General features: G+C 56.9%; 1 protein-coding gene and 1 non-coding gene across 2 annotated transcripts in view; one reads left to right on the forward strand and one right to left on the reverse strand.

Moving 5' to 3' along the window:
- The window catches only part of MPPED1 (metallophosphoesterase domain containing 1), a 65,714-nt gene that overhangs the window by 10,984 nt on the left and 41,440 nt on the right, over positions 1–13,290 (reverse strand). The gene's annotated exons all lie outside the window — the stretch shown is intronic.
- On the forward strand, positions 8,094–8,165 carry TRNAC-GCA (transfer RNA cysteine (anticodon GCA)). Its single transcript has one exon. It is a non-coding gene; the product is annotated as a tRNA-Cys (tRNA).

Raw genomic sequence — 13,290 nt, forward strand, 5'->3', positions numbered from 1 at the left:
CATCTGCCCAAGGGCACCCAAGTTGGCATCAGACATTCCACCTCTGCCCCAGGGCAGGATGCTCCCAGACTCTGTATGTGTGTAAACTGGGATAAGGACGCCTGTGCCCCAGATCTTACCCATTAGAGGGGCTCCTTCCTGCTTGATGCTGTGCCCCACTGGCTGACACAGAGGGCAAGGAGACACGGTGGGAGGGAGGACATTTAAGAGAACGAAAGTACCACCACCACGAAAACAAACCTCCAGATATCCAGGGGCCCTGTCACTGGGAAATGGGCATGTTCTGGCCTTGACTGAAATCTGAGGGGAGCAGAGAGTCAAGTCATACAAGGGACCGTCCAGAGATGTTCCTCAGGGGGTCTGCAGGCTGTTAGCGGGCCTTTCCCAAGGGAGGCTGGAAGTGGGGGCCAGAGCAGCAGGAGAGACCGACTCTTCAGGGTGACCACACTCCCCAGGGTCTAGAAAAGCCACGCATACATGACATCCATCCAGGTTTATGCCATGGGAAGAGAAGCCAAAGGGCAGGGGGTGGCCCTTGCCCTTACTGACAGTGAAGTTGGCCCAGATTCCCCCAGCATCCTCGTCTGGTCATTTGACCCCCTCTCCTGGTCCAGCGGGGACTTTTGGGGTCAGAGATGAAGTTCAAGGCTGCCCGGGGTTCCAGACATAGGACAAGGCAGGCAGGGGCTCTCAGGGACTGTCATCCAAGCAGCCAAGCTCCAGAATCCCCCATCCACCCTGGGGGCAGCTGTGGTCTGAGACCCACAAGTGTTCCTGAGACCCTGGTGCTGCCAGGGCCATGGTTTCTGGCCCCAACACAGCTGGCGTCTTGCCCGGACCCACAGCCTGACTGCCCCCAGGGCCAGGAACCCCAATGTCCACCCACCGTCCAAGACACATCACAGACCCCAAGGAGCTCAGGCGGATCAGAATTCCGACTGAGCAATGGCAGGCGGCTTTATGTCCTGAATTTCTGTCTTTCTGTTCTAAAGTAACCATTGGAATAATTTTCTTACAGAATGATAGTTGCCATGACAACCAGAGCAAATTTTCCTTTTCTGAAACAGATGTCTCATTTAGTTGAAAATTAGAATGTGAACAAACCCATGGGAAAAATTAATTCAAACTTTAACAGAGCGCTGAATACAATGTAATCTCTCAGAGGTTAACCCCTTAACAGCTTTTTTGTGCGCTTATGGTAACCTTCGAATCCCATCTAATTAGGCCCGCTTAGCCAATATAAATGACCTCCTCGTGGCCAATCATTAAACGGTTTCCCCCTGAAGTGTGAATTCTGGGTTCCCTAACAGCAGGCGGGAGGGAGGCGATACTTGTCTGTAGAAAACACAGCCTTCCCTGCTCTGGTTTTTCCATCTCCCCAGGTAAGGCGCATGCCTCTGGGAAGGGGATGTACCGGGGGCCATTTAATCAGCCACCCCATCTCCCGGGGATGCTGGGGTGTGGGGCGGAGGAGGTCCAGGGTGCCCCAGGTACAGCTGGGCCCGGCGGTACACCTAGACCAGGGCACAATGCCTGAGAGCAGAGGGCAGGGGAGGGGCCCCCTTACTGGAGGATGCCAAGAGGTCACTGAAGTGACACCCGCACAGGCCAAGCTCCAAAGACTGTCCACGAGCCCCCAGTCCTCACACCCATCCCGGGACGCAACCACCATCACGGCCTCATTACAGATGCAAAATCTGAGGTTCAGAGAGGTTCTGAGATTTGCGCAAGGTTACCTGGGAACCAAGTGGCAATGGCTAGGACTCCAATCCGGACTGCGGACTCCAGAGCTGGGCGCTGCGCCTCCACCCCAGACCCACGACCGCAGCACCAGGAGTCCTGCCGTCTGGGACCCCACTTTCCCAGCCACGCTCACACCTTAGCTCAGTCAGTCCCCAGGACAGAGCTCTCGGGAGGCCCCCACTTGAGAGGTGAGGAGACAATGCCACAGAGAGGCCAAGCGGTGTGTCTGAGCACACACAGGAGGCCAGAGGGCCTGGACCAGGGCTGCTGGCTCCTGCATCCGGTGCCCAGTGGGCCGCTGACCCAGACAGGATCCCCCTGGGCGCCTTCTTGCATGACGACTGCTGCCTGTCCCTCTGAACAACTCTTGAGTGTCCCCTGTCTGCTCCCCTTCTCTGAGCCTGGCTGCAGAGAGAAGACACGCCTCTCATACACCCTGTGACTTCTACTCCTGAACCTTTCACGGCTCCCCATCACCTCCAGGGCAAGCCTGGACTGCGTGGCCTGGCACACAGGGCCCTTGGGCTCTGCCCCAGCCTACCTTCTGGACTGTCTGGCTCAGACTCCTCAGTGAGCTCACCACCCACCAGCCACAACGATCCTCTGCTTCCTGAACCCAGCCCAGCCTCTCCCCACCTCTGGGTTTTGGCTCGTACTGTTCCAGCCATCTGAAACGCCCTTCCCAGCCTCTCCTCGGAACCCATGACCCGTGATTTATTAAGACCTGAGTCAAAGGCCACCTCCTCCAGGAAGCTTCCCCTGATAACCTCCATCTCCGAGCACAGGTAACCCTTCCTGCTCTGAGCGCCCTTGCACTGGCTCCTTCTGAGCAGGCCCAGGTCAACCATCCCTGAGTCCTTCCTGCCCCAAAAGATGGCTGGGTCTAGGCAGATGTCAGGGAGGGCTTGCACCAGGTATGCATGAATGAATGATGGAACGAACTGACAGGTGCTCTGCCTGGCAGACAGGCAGGTGGGAAGAACTTAGCATGAACCCTCTTCTCCCGCATCCTCCCGATAGGATCCTCCCCAGAGCCCCTGGAAGTCCTGAAGCCCTGAGACCCCCTACCAGGACCAGAAACAGAACTCTCACCATCTGCTGAGCTTCCCATTCTCCCTCCCACTGCCACAACCTGCCTAGGGGAACTGCGTGCCCATTTCACAGAGGGGACCTCAGAGGCGATGCTCACATCTTTGGCTTCTCCCGACTCCCCTCCCTCGGGGGACCGTCCCTGCCTCCCGAGGCAGCCTGTTCCCCAGGTGAGGGCCTGGGCGGCTGCCCTGCAGATGGAAGGGAAGAGCCTCTCACAGTGCCCGCTCCCGCAGGACAGGTGGGCTTCCACTTGCGCCTCTCCTCCTACAGGAGGAAGGCTGCAGGGACCTGCAGGGACCTTTCACCGCAGAGGCCACCCCTGAGCTCAGACAAGCCTGACAAGACAAGACAAGCTCAAGCAAGACGAGTGGAACAGGTCCACTCCAGGCCCACCATGCATCCTGATCCCCGTCTACCCTTCCTGCCCCAGCACCCTGTCCCCCAAAGGCCCGGTTTTCTGGGGCCACTTCCAGGGAGCCGGCCACGGCCCCCTGCCTCTCAGGTGAGGATGACGCCTGTCACTGGTCCACGTGTGTCCTGGGACCCTCTCGGCACCCCAGCGAGTCTGTGCTCCATCTGCAGTAAGGGGAAACCGAGGCTCAGATGGGGTGACATGCCCGGGTCTCCCGAGCCAGTTCCAGCTGACTCCTCAATCCACAGGTTTCCCCGTCTCCCAGGGAGGTCCCGGCTCTGAGGGAGACAGGCATGCCTGGCTCCTTCTCTGCATCTCCCAGGCTGGCGAGTTGAGGGGGCCTGGGGGAGACACTGCCACCCACCCTGCGGTGGGGCCAGCGGGAGCGGGCCTGTCAGTCACACTCCGCGCCTGACGCCCATTTACGGCAAGTCAGCAGCGAGGTGAGTGAACCCAAAATGGGGTCCTTTGTCATTGCTAATTAATTTTCCCCACCCTTCCACACTCAGAGTCATTCATCTTCTGTCTGGCTGGGACTCTGCGGCGGGAAGAAGGCAGACGACGCGTTCAAACATTAATCTCGTGTAGAAGAGTGTGCGTGTGTGTGTGTGTTGAGGGGCCCTTCTATAAAGAAAACACTGTGAAATCAGGAAAGATAAGGACAGTCAAGGCAGAGCAGAAGAGAGTCCTGTGTGTGAGAGAAGAGAGTATCTGTGTGCAGGAGTGCATGTGTGAGAAGACGGAATGCACGTGTGCGAGAGAAAGCGTATGGGAGAGGGAGAGAGTGTGTGCATGTGAGTGTCTGTACTGCACGTGTGGTGTGGGGACCTCTGTGTGTGTGTGTATGGGTACATACATGTGTGCACATGTGTGAGAGGAAGCATATGGGGAGACAGACAATGGGTACATGTGTGTGTCTGTACTGCAGGTGTGGTGTGAGGCCCCTGTGTGTGTGTACGGCTGTGTATGTGTGTACATGTGTGTGTGCGTGTGTACTGCATGTGTGGTGTGGGGGCCCTGTGTGTGTACATGTACGTGTGTATGTGTTGTGTGGTGTGCGTGCGTGCTGCCTGTGCAGTGTGGGGGTCCTGTGTGTGTGTTAGTGTGTGCATGTGTGTGCACGCACCCAGAGGCAGCACAGCGTGGGGCCAGAAGGTGAGGAATTTCTTCCTCCAGCCAAACTTGTCGATCAGGACCTCCCTGGTGGCAAAGACTCTGCCTGTCAACGCAGGAGACACAGGTTTAATCCCTGAGCCAGGAAGACCCCACATGCCCCAGAGCAACCAAGCCCCTGCATCACAGCTACTGAGCCTGTGCTCTAGAGCTCACAAGCCACATGCCACAACTACTGATCCGTGCACCCCAGAGTCCGTGCACCCTGCTCTCTGCAACCAGAGAAAAGCCCACGCAGCAACAAATACCCAGCACAGCCAAATACATAAAAATTATTCTAAAAAAACTCATCAACCGCCAGTGGTGTATATGACAAGTGTAAGTTCCGGCGGAGGAAGGAGAGGGAACTGATCGCTGGTGGAGGACACTGCTCGTCCCTGGGGGACCCTCCCAAGTCTGTCATGTTGCCATCACAGGACTGACCAAGGAGGCACGCGGGGCACCACAGCTCAGGTGGGGCTTGTGGTCAGCCTGAGAGGCAGGCTTCCCAGCTTCCCTTGAACAGACATGGGCTGTTCCAAATTTGATTTGGGCTCCAGGCAGGGGAAAGAGGGATGAACCAAGATTCTGCGATGCTCCAACCAGCAGCTCCAGGGGCCTCACTCGGGGCACCCGGGCAGGGCCCTGGGACAGGGCTCTGAAGCACCACTGACGGGGCCAGGAACCTGGGACCCCTAAGGCCAGCCCCGACTGGTTCAGAAGCCTAACAGGGGCTACAGGAAGAATGTGCCAGGGGACAGGCTGGGAAACCACAGCTGATGAAGCAGGTCAGGGCTGGCGACCCCCGGAGTCACCCAAGTCCAGTTCCTGCCTATGGCTGAGATCCTGGACCTGTCACTTGACTCCCCCACGCCTGGCCTCACCCTCCCCCTCAAAACAGGGATAAGAACAGTCCTGCCTTGTCCTGTGGGGAGTGCCTGGCAGAGTGAGGGAACTGTGGAGCAGCTCTTGGGAAGTCTGCGGAATGAGGGTTGCAGGTACCGAAGGGGACTAAGAGCCTTGGCCTCTCTTGTCTCAACAGACCACGCCCACGGCCCATGCTGAAACCGTCTAGAAATGCAGGGTGGAGTGTAACAAGCATGGCTTAAATGCCCCAGGACCTCCAGCCTCTGAAGCCGGGAATGTGGGTCTTCACGGCCGTGCTGTGACCGCAAAGCTGGCCCTGAGAAGGCTTCTGGGAAAAGCAGATGCCCCCACCAGGGAGAGGATGCTTCCCCTGGATCCCCCGACCCAGGCTTCCGCAGGTGGTGAACCTGCACGCCGCCAAAACTAGGCCAGGAAAGGACTGGAAAGCAGTCCCTGGCTATGTGCACCCACAGGCTGTTGCAGACATCCTCTCTGCGGGCACCCCCAAGTCAGGCTTCCCAGGACCCCCTGATACAGCCTTGCAGAACATAAGCGTGCTCGTTCGCTCAGTTGCCCGGTCATGTCCGACTCTTTGTGACCCCGTGGACTGTAGCCCAACCAGGCTCCTCTGTCCATGGGATTCTCCTGGCAAGAATACTGGAGTGGGTTGCCATGCCCTCCTCCAGGGGATCTTTCCAACCCAAGGATCGAACCCACATCTTCTGCATTGCAGGTGGCGTCTTAACAGCTGAGCCACCTGGGAAGCCAGAACAAAAACAGGCAACCTCAAATTACAACACCCCAAACAACTTGGAGAATTATTGCAGAGCCTGAAAAATCAGTATTTTTTTTAAGATTTAAAAGATTTTCTTAATAGCAAAAGAGCAAAGGGTTGTAGGTGGTTGGAGTCGAGTCCCAGACCCAGCCACTCCTCACTCCGAGCCAGGAGGACCAAGGGTCAGGAGCCCAGCCAGGGGCGCAGCAGTCCACGCTGGCCTCACTGTGGTCGCCCACCGGCCTCTGGCCCGCAGGGGCAGTGCGGGCTGCCTCAGGTCCCCGCCCCACCCAGGATCCTGCCCCACTGACCCAGCCTTCCCAGGACTTTGACCACATGCTGGTAAGAGGTGCTGAGAAGCAAGGGAAAAGTTAGGAGCTCATAATTTCATCCTCTATTCTTTTTTCTCTAAAAGATGTATTTCATCAAGTCTTTTAGAAAGCATTTTATTTTAGCGACCTCTCTGTCCTCAGTTCTGGGCAGGCCCAGCGGGACTCTCAGTTACTGTGGGACCTTCAGCCAGTCACTTCACCTCGTGGGCCTCAGTCTTCTCAGCTATATAATGGGGACAAGGGTCAGACCTCCTCCTGGTGGTAAAGGCTTGAGCCGCTGGAGCAGCTACAGGTAGAGAGCCTCTGGTCAACTCAGTGGTATGAACAGTAACTATGTTATTGTCTCATCAGCAGCTTCGGGGCACAGGCTTTAAATTCCCTGGCAGCTGAGCTCCTGTCTGCCCACCCCACCCTGTACCGGGCCTGCTCCGTGCACACAGAGAAGCGGGAGCTCAGACTGAGTCCACCACCACCTCGCCCAGGACCACACAGGCTGTAGGTAGACAACCTCCCCCAGCCCCCATTCTGGGCAGTCGAGGCCGTAGCTGGAAAGGTTTGGGGGTGGGTGGGACTCCCGTGTGTGCCAAGCATCTTACGCCAAAGACCTGACTCCTAAGAACACCCCTGCACAAGGGGACTGCCCGCTGTCATTTCCCAGAAGCCAAGACCTGACCCGAGGTCACCGCTCATGCTGGCGGTTTGCACAGCGCTGGACCCTCAGCCTTCAGCTGCCCCCAGGCCCTGCCCTGCCCGCAGGCAGCCAGGCCTCCAAGCCACCGAGCAGGATCCCAGCCCAGACGCCCAGCAGTGGCCCGGCCGCCACTTCTCAAAGTTTCCTGTCTCAGCTGGTGTAGATGCCTTCTTTCAAAATACCAGACGTAATTAGACCAGATGGACTAGCTGCATGCCAACTTCACTCCCTCTCTCACTCCTTAAAAAAAAAAAATCAAGGCCGTTTTCAGTTAAATGAGAACAAAAAATGCATCCAAAACCCATAAATGAATACGGTATGTATACGGAATTTTTTTTTTCTAACACTTAGGATTTTGTAACAGCTGAGCTCTTCCTCTTCTTCTGCGCTTGGTTCCCGCTCCCTTCCTCTCAGCTGCTCTGGGCCAAGGCTCAGTGCCCAATGCCCAGTCTGCATCTGAGGAGACCAGACATGACTTCTAGAAAGTCACGGTGCCCTGGGAGGGTGGCCACACAAGCCTGTGGCTCCCAGGGAGACCTTCATCCCTCCCATACTGGGCTGGACGGAGGATGTGGTGATATGACACCACCCTGCCCTGCCCCCCGGAAGACAGGTCCCTGCTTTCCTGGAGCTTCAACTATTCTGGTCAGGAAAAGAGACTTGAAAGAAATCGGTTGCCAGGGTAATTAAGACAGTGTGGTCCTGGAGCCAAGTGGACTGAAGGGGCTAGAGACAGCCCGGACACAGCTCCCCGCCTGTCGGGTGAGAAGGGCAACATGGAGCAGCCGGGAAGGACGAACTCCATATGCGTGCCAGGCCACGCGGAAAATCCCCAAATGGGATCCCTACCTCACGCCATCAGCGCGATCACAGCCAGTGGAGCTAACACCTAAACAGAAAAGGCTAAACCGTGAAGATCTCAGATGATGTGGAAACACATTCATGACTTCAAGGGAGGGCTTTCTTAAATAGGACACAGAAAGCGCTAGCCACAAAGAAAAACACAGACCTGTGACTGCTTAGGCTGCTTCCCAGGTGGCTCAGATGGTAGAGCGTCTGCCTGCAATGCAGGAGGCCCAGGTTCGATCCCTGGGTCGGGAAGATCCCCTGGGAAGGAAATGGCCACCCACTCCAGCACTCTTGCCTGGAAAATTCTATGGACGGAGGAGCCTGCTAGGTTACAGTCCATGGGGTCGCAAAGGGTCAGACACGACTGAGCGACTTCACTTTGCACCAAAATGAAGACCTTCTGGTCGTGGCAGCCCACTCCTGCATTCTCGCCTGGAGAATCCCATGGGCAGAGGAGCCTGGCAGGCCATGGTCCATGGGGTTTTTAAACGGGCAGAAGACCTGAGCCCATCACAAAAGAAGAAAGCTAAGTGGCCAAGATTCTCAGCCTCACAGGTCATCAAGGGAACGCAAGTGAAGACCACATAGTGATACCAACCCAGCCGCCAGATGGGCACAACTTACAAGTCGCACAAAGTGCTCACAGAGGGGCGGGACAAGTGACTGTGCCTCTTGGCCTCCACTGAAGAGCTATGCGGAGGCTCTCCTGACCACCCCATTCCTAGGTGTGTGTTGGGGGGGCATCCTCATTCAAGAGTATCTCTCTCTGTGCACCAAGATACATGTAGGATGTTCACAGTAATATTATTTATAAGGGGCCTATTTGTAGAATGGATAAATAAGTCATGAAATATTCATACGGTGAAATCCTACACAGCAAGGAAAAAAGACCCAAGCACAGCTGCACATGATGGCCTGGAGGAATTTTAAAAATATAACATTGAGTCAAAAAAGCAGGCATGGTACAGCACATGAGCCCATTTTTACAACATTCAAAAAGCAAGCAGAATCCAGCTATCTCAGGATTAGGGTGGCCAGACGATCTCCCCATTAAATTTAAATTTCAGGCAAACAATATATAGTTTTTTTTTTTAGTGTAAGTACATTTTGGTGGCTCAGATGGTAAAGAACCTGCCTGCAATGCAGGAGACCTGGGTTCGTTTCCTGGGTCTGGAAGATGCCCTGGAGAAGGGCATGGCTACCCACTCCAGTATCCTTGCCTGGGAAATCCCACAGACAGAGGAGCCAGGTGGGCTACAGTCCACAGAGTCTCAAAGAGTCAGACATGACTGAGCAAAAACACTTCCATTTTGACATTTAAAATATTGCAGAGGGCATACTCAGATTAAAACATTTTTCTCTCTCTGCCTCTGACCATCCTGCAAAGTGGGGTTGCTAATGGTGCCCTGTCGTGGGGGGAAGAGCCAGGCTGGATCCATTCTTGGGCCCTCTCCCCCGCAGGGGGCCAGGCACCCGACGGCCACTGTGGGCCTCCAAGTGTGTGTCGGACAAGAAGTGGAACCGCTCAAGTCTGACCCACTGGTCTCCCAAGCAGAGCATCTCCGGTTGGTCGTCCTTAAAGGAAAGGCCAGTCGTGATAACTGTGAGTTTTCTGTCTGCTTCCTCCTCCCGGCTGACTTCGGTGAGTTTTCAATATCAAGGCCAGCCCGGTCCCACTCCTGACCTCCCAAGTCCAGCACCAAAAGGACCTCCCCGAGAGCTGGCTGGTGCATCCCTCCACCTACAGGGAATCATCAGCCTCAGGCAGAGAAATGGTGGCCCTCTAGGAAGGGGAGAGGTTGGGAGGACACCAGGCCCAACCACAGTGTATCTCTGCTTGCATGCCCCTTGTAGCAGGCAGCTCACCACTCAGCAAAGCCATACTGCCTCCCCTCTGGGCTCTCACCTGTGGGATAGATTTCCCACACTGATGAGACTGCCTCTTGTCCCTGATCTGCCTCCTCGGACAACACAGACTAGGTCTGCCCCTCAGCCCCGGGCAGCTTTGCCCACACACCCCAGATGCCATCGATATTAGGCTACTCAGGGCTACCAGTTTATTTGATCCCTGATCCCTGCCTGCTGGTGTTATGATGCTGCTAAAGTCGCCTGTCTTCCACATGGTAGTCAATATGTTAAGGGCACAGGAAAAAGAAAAGGAAAACCCGGAACATCTGAATTTAATAATAATCACCATCAGCTTTGCTGTCTGCCCCCTCCAAGCGGCCTGTGCCCAGGTGGCTGGCACTGGGGGCGAGCTCACCCTGCCTCTCCCTCGACAGACAGTTGGAGGGGGCGGCACACAGACCCCCTGCCCTGGAATCAGGCAGAGTCAGCAGCCAGGCCACGAGGCTCTCTGGCCGGGAACCCCCTCTGGGGACTGCTCACTGCCCCTCCACCGTGTGCTTCACCCAGGGCGGCACAGAGAAGATGCTAGGGCCCCCTCGCTCAGAAGGGAGACAGAGGCTCAGAGACGCGACATGCTGAGGTCAGACGAGGAGTGAGAGTCGGGACAGTGGGGATGGCCCTGTGTGTCTGGGCCCAAGGTACAAGCGTGACTAAGCACCAGCCCAGCACACACGAGCACACGAGTGTCCCTTCCAGGCCTTGGATGTAACGTGCCAGGTCCCCAGGGGCTCAGGACACTGGCTACAGGCAGAAAGAGTACCGGGAGCCCAGGGGGAGGCCACCACCCACCACGGCAGCCGCCAGCCCACCCGACGGCCCAGCCTCTGGCGTCTGCTCTCTCCGAGACCCTGGAAGCCACACTCCACCCCAGTGTGCCCACGGCCCTCTGTCTGGCCCTCACCAGGGCTGTTCCCTCTGCCTGCCACACCCTGCCACATAGGTACAGAGCTGCCTGTACCTATGGCTCTCCCGTGGGGAGCCTTCCCCAACCCCAGCCCCTAGAGCTCCTCGCGACTTTTGTTGAATCAAGGAGTTGGTGGTTGACATGCCTCCCACGAGCATGAAAAGCCTGTGACTGCAGGAGCTGTGTGTGCCTGGCTCATGGCACACCCCCAGGGCAATCACCTGATCAATGAATGAACTGATCATGAGAACGTCACTCTGATCCCCAGATCTCAGTGTTCGCACGGGCCAACAAGGCAGGTGTGAGGTGCGTCCTGAGGCTGTTCAGAGAACCCAGGAACACACGAAGAGCATGTTGTTCCACGCCTGGCGCACAGTAGGTCTTCATAAAGGGGCCTCCAACATGGAGCAGACAGAGAGTCAGGAGAACCACCCACCGGGGGCCTGGGCAAGCTGCATCCTCACCTGGGCCTCTACCTGCCCTTGCATTAAATGAAGTGATTGCAAGCCTGGCCCTCCCCTGAGGGCTGCTGAAGTACTAGCAGGAACATAGCTCCCTCTGTCCTGGTCTCCACCGCAGCAGTAACAAACACAATCAACCTTCAAGGCCTCACTCTGGGCATAGCCTCCATCTGGACGGGTCCGCACAGACCTCACAGCCTCCCTATAAGGGAGTTAGGATCATTTTCCTAGACAGATGGACCAGAGAGGCTAAGGTACTTGCCCAGAGTCACACAGCGAAGAAGTGGTGATAAGCCGCAGTTTGAACAGCCCTTCCCTCACCACTCCACTGCCCAACCACGACTGTAGCTGAGATGCCAGCGGGCATGGTGGCAGGGGCCCGCCTTCCCAGGCACGCAAGTCCCAGGGGGGTAAGGTGGCAGCGGGAAGTCAGGATTAACTCCATGATGCCGGAAAGCAGATGCAAACAACTGGTTCACGCAAAGAAACTCAGGGAGACTTCCCCAGCACAGGAGCCCACATCTCTCCTGCTCCCAGCCCCAGACAGGGCCCAAGGGAACCTGGGGTTGCTGCATGGAATGCCAGCTCCTGGCCTGCGTCTTGGAATGCAGATGAGATGCCCTTTAGCCCTCTGTTTGTGTCAAGGGCTATGAACCAACAGCAGCCCAAGAAGAGTCTGACAGGGCCCAGCACGTAACAGTGGCTCCTTCCCACCTCCTCAGCCCACAGAAACACCAATTCAGTTCCGTTCAGTTGCTCAGTCGTGTCTGACTCTCTGTGACCCCGTAGACTGCAGCACGCCAGGCCTCCCTGTCCATCACCAACTCCCAGAGTTACTCAAACTCATGTCCATTGAGTCAGTGATGCCATTACAGAAACACCATGCCTCCTTCAAATACCCCCTCCCACAGGGAGCCCTCCTGGATCTCACCAAGCCCTGCGCGAGGTCCCTTCTCTGTCCTGCAGCCCCTCCCACTCCCGCAGCCTGGGGCTGGGCCCGCCAAGGCATGGGGTGGAGGGAGGTGTGCACCCAGCTAGGAAGAAAGGTAAGGGTCAAGGAGAAGATGCTCACCCCTTTCAGGCTCCAGGGGACCTGCAACTTGAGGTCCACAGCTGCTGGTTCTGGGGTCACAAAAGGCAAAGCAGAGACCAGGGGCAGCTGGAGCATGCTGCAGCCAGACCCCAGCAAGGCCGACAGCAGCCTCATCCAGGCCTCAGCAGCTCTAGCACGTGGCCTCGAGCTGGCAGAGAGGCCACAGGGCTGGCCTGGCAGCCTGGCCAGGAGCCTGGGGAGCTGGCTGTCAAAGGGGTTCTTTGGAGCCCAGCTGTGGGGCTGCATCAAGCTGCTCTGGGTGGGACAGGAAGGACACTGAGTGACGCCTGCTGCCCCCTGGCCCTGCCGTGCTCCATCCCACACGCTGGGCTCTGGGGAGGGGGCAGGAGGGGAAGGGGGGGCGGCTCCACACAGCAAAGAACAAGAATGGTGTCTCTGTCCATGGAAAGCTTGGTGCAGCCACTCGGCTCAGCTGAACCCTCCTGACAGCTTTACAACCACTCTCCATGGGAGGTGCCCGTTATTTCCATTTTGCAGAGGCAAGGAGAGGTTAAGCGACTCGCCCAGGGTCACACAGCCCATAGGAAGTGAGGCCAAGAGTTGAGCCCAGGCAGTTTGGTCTCAAAGCCATGCTGTTAACTTCTAAGGAATACAAGTTTAAAAAAAAAATGTTGTGTGTTTGTGTATGGGTACGTGAGTGTGCAGAGGAGACAGGCTGTGGGAGACCACTGGGCAAAGAGATCCAGCCCAGAGTGCCCGGGCTGACACCTGACCCTCCGGACCCTTGACCCTCATCTCCCCGCCTCCCCACCTGCACCTCACACTCCGGTCCTCCCATCACCTCCAGGCCTCCATTTACCCCAGTTCCTCCTCCGACAGCCACCTCCTTCTGCTTTTTAGCCTAAACACACCTCCCCTTCTGGTCTGAGCTCTCACGGCCTGACTCGGCCACCTCGTCTCCCAGCCTTGGCCCCGAGCTCATCACACCTGAGTGCCATACCAGACCTTGTCTGGGATCCCATAGGCTCCCGGGAGGGTTTGTGGAGACCC

Source organism: Bos mutus, chromosome 5, assembly GCF_027580195.1.
Source record: "Bos mutus isolate GX-2022 chromosome 5, NWIPB_WYAK_1.1, whole genome shotgun sequence".
Lineage (NCBI taxonomy): Eukaryota > Metazoa > Chordata > Mammalia > Artiodactyla > Bovidae > Bos > Bos mutus.